This window comes from Hippopotamus amphibius, chromosome 1, assembly GCF_030028045.1.
Source record: "Hippopotamus amphibius kiboko isolate mHipAmp2 chromosome 1, mHipAmp2.hap2, whole genome shotgun sequence".
Classification (NCBI taxonomy): Eukaryota; Metazoa; Chordata; class Mammalia; order Artiodactyla; family Hippopotamidae; genus Hippopotamus; species Hippopotamus amphibius.
This window is the reverse complement of record NC_080186.1, coordinates 106,161,957-106,165,493: the sequence shown is the minus strand read 5'-3', so window position 1 is coordinate 106,165,493 and position 3,537 is coordinate 106,161,957. Positions and strand designations below refer to the sequence as shown.

Here is a 3,537-nt window from a genome sequence, read left to right as displayed (position 1 = left end):
GTGGGGGGAATCTCTTACTCAAGCTCTGACGTCGGCAATCAGGCTCTGTGCACCACCTGCGCGGCACCCCCAAAGCGGGGTATTCACCGCCCGGTCTCAGGGCGCCTGCACGCTTTCATTTGGGACTGTGGCTTTCGACTCAAAGTGATCTGCAGAGTCAATGCAATTCCTATTCAAATCTGTTTCTTCTGAAGTTTGTTACCGAAAAACCCGAACCAACTCTTTGGCCAACCCAATATAACCGAGTCACTTCGTGGTACACCTGAAACTAACACAACACTGTAAATCAACTACACACAAAAAAATTACGTTATGGCCAATTTGGGAGGCAATGAGAAGAAGCCCTCGCTGGGGCCAGGGCACCTGCTGGGGTGTGATGAGGAGGGGACACAGGCTGGATTAGACAACAGTGAGGGCCTCACAAAGCTGCACTGGTGCAGGAGGCAACAGGCAGACCCAAAGATCTCTAAGTGGTGATGCACTGAAAGTGGTGGATAATCTAGCCCTCCAGGAAGAGCACCTACATCTCTAAACATGCCTAGAAAACTGCCATGCCTTGGTCTAAAGAGTACCTTAACTCCTTCCAGCTCCATCCCGAACTGGGGGAGAAAAAGAGATGGAGATGCCTGCAATCCTTCTCAGACATGATTCTCCTCACAGTGGCTGTTTTACAGTGGGCTCAACATGACGACTAAAAATAGCATAATCTGTCCTCAGGCCATTCCTCAAATCCTGGACTTCAGAGGACCCACACCCTTTCGTGGGTAACGCTTCATGACGTCACCACTGCCAGCACTCACTGGGCTGGCACCCCACCACACCGAGCCACAGACCAGGCCTTGACTGGATGACTAGGAAAACAGAATCACAGAAAATCTTTGCATTCCCCTCTGAGGAGCTGGATGGACCTCCTACATTACTGCCAACCCAAGACAAAGTTCAACTCCTTGCAAACGGGGCCCACATTATTTCGACCTGGGTATTTAATACAAGAACTCCCTGGTGGGCGAGCCCCTTCCTTGGTGGCATCTCAGAGCTGTGCTCCGTGCTGGATAAGTGGGTGCTGCCAGGAACCTTTTAGGAAGCTGCCTGTGCACCTAATGAACTCATTAGAAGGGTTTGCTCCTTCCTCTGTACTTAAGTCAACAATTACTGTTGTTTTGCCACCTTCAAAAAAAAAAATTTGTTTCTTGTGGTCCATTTCTCCATCTGTCTGGAAGGACGTCATCGTTGAGCTGTCAAGGAGAAAAACTACCATGGCTTCCAGTTCTTTGATGAAACCTCAGATGCGTGGCCTTCTGGCCACGCGTCTGCGATTTCATATGGTTGGAGCATTCATTGTCTCCCTGGAAGTTGCAACTTTGTGTAAGTTTGCTGTGGCTGAACCAAGAAAGAAGGCATATGCAGATTTCTACAGAAATTATGATTCCATGAAAGATTTTGAGGAGATGAGGAAGGCTGGTATCTTTCAGAGTGCAAAGTGATTTTGGAATATAAAGGCAGACTGTTCCTGAAGGAGCATTCTAAGTGCCATATAATTTCTTTGGGTTGAGTTCCATGGAAGTTTGGCACTTACCTGTGTTCCTGAACTGTGAAACTGTGAACTATGAATATCTGGGCTACGGAATAGTCTCTCTTGATAAAAAAATGATTTAAAAAACTTTTGTTTTCTGCATTTTCTAATTGCTCGCTGTTAATCCCTTGCAGTACGTTGTAGTTTTCATCTTTTTTTTTTTTTTCTTTTTGTATCTCTTAAAGTTCACTTGGGTCTTTTCTATGTTTCCCATGTGTCTACTGAACTGTTTGAAGTTACGGAATACAGTTGGAATAAATGTTTTAATGTCCTTCTCTGGTGTCAGCTCTGGGTTGTTTGCACATGATCGATGTGTCTCTGCATTATGGGTCATTTGCCCTGCCTGTTTGGATACCTCCGAATCTCTGATGGAATGCCAGATAGTGTGAATGTTGCCTTGTTGGATGATGGAGAGTTGTGTAACGTTGGGCTTTCTTCAGGGATGCGTTCAAGTTACTTGCAAACAGTTTGATCCTTTCAGGTCGTGCTTTGATGATTCGCTAAGTGGTTCTGAGCAGCACTCAGCATAGGGCTAACTAGCTGCCCTCCTGAGGCAAGACATTCCTGAGTACTCCACCCCACACCCTCATGAATTGAGAGGGTTTGTCTGTCTGTTTTGTTTTGTTTTCTTCCTTGCAGTCTATCTGTTGGGGACAAGCACTATCTGTGTGAGTGCCAGGCACTGTTCTCTGATCCTGTCAAAGCTCTCCCCCTGACCTTGGGGAGTTTCCTGCCAGGGCTGCACTGATCAGTACTGTGCTGCACGCAGGAGGGATCGCCTCTGCAGTTCTCTCTGAGTTACTTCCAGCATCTCTCTCCCCCGGGGAGTCTGTTCTGTGGACCCTAGCTCCTTTGGCCTCCCTGGCATCCGGGTTCAGTGTCCTCAACTCAGCAAGGTCCACCAGGCTGCTTTTCAGTTTGCCCTCGAGTGCCCTGCTTGGAAACTCTCTGCAGACAGTAAATTGGAGCCATTGTTTCCCACCTCTCCAGAACCACGCACTGTCCTTTTTCACCTGATGCCCCAGTCTCTTCAAAGTCTTTGTTTGATGTTTTCTGTTGTTGGCAGGAGGATAAACCGAGGTCGTTATGAGTGTGCATGGTGGGCCACCCCTACTTTGAAGTCCAAGTTGGAAACACCGGTGAAGATTGTGCAAGATTTTTGCAGGGTATAGAACAGAGCTCCACAGTCAGAATGAAATCCTGAAGTAGGAAAACCCCTTGAAGCTTGAATGCGCAGAGAAACTCATATCTGCAGTGGCAGCAAAGGCCTGTGATTTGTGCCCGGAAAGAAAGAACCTGGTTAGGCGTAGGCCATGATGGAGACCTCGCGGTTTTCTTCGGAGAGTTTCGGGGTTACCTGCCACTCTTACCCGATGCGCTGGGGTTAACAACGAAAAAAAAAAGGCAAAAAAAAAAAAAAGAAAACCACCAACAGGCGCAGAAAATGTGGGTGAAGCAGGACGGTTACAGTTCTTGCGCAAGTCGCTTATTACGTTCTCTCCTCCAGGTGTATTGGATAGATCTGCCACTTAAGGACTCATTGTCAGGGGAGAGCGCGAACGCAGTCCCCCACTACCACAAATTTCGCAGTCGAGTTTCCCGCATTTGGGGAAATCGCAGAGGTCAGCACACCCCCAGTGCAATGGGTGAGCCTCGCCCTGGGGAAACCACCTTTGTGATCATGGTATCTCCCCTGCCAGGTAAGTATGAACGTTTCGCTCCCCGTCCCCGCACAGCCTTAGGCTCTTCCACTGTACACACATGCTCACTTTGCCACAACCCCCACCCCAGCCCCTCCACCACCCCCCGCACCCCCTCCTCTTCCACGCCCCTCCAAACAACTCTCCTAAGAAAATCCGAGCTACATCTCCGGAAAACTTCCACAGCCCGGGGAGTGGCTGGCCGGGAATGGCACCCCTGCACTGCAAGATTTACATAAGCCAAGCCCCATCCCTGACCTCTAA

The 3,537-nt window shown here is 48.8% G+C and overlaps 1 non-coding gene across 1 annotated transcript; it reads right to left on the bottom strand.

Annotated features, from left to right (window-relative positions):
• Nucleotides 1–3,117: 3,117 nt before the first annotated feature.
• On the bottom strand, nucleotides 3,118–3,281 carry LOC130842377 (U1 spliceosomal RNA). The gene has a single exon (XR_009050415.1). It is a non-coding gene; the product is annotated as a U1 spliceosomal RNA (small nuclear RNA).
• Nucleotides 3,282–3,537: the final 256 nt, after the last annotated feature.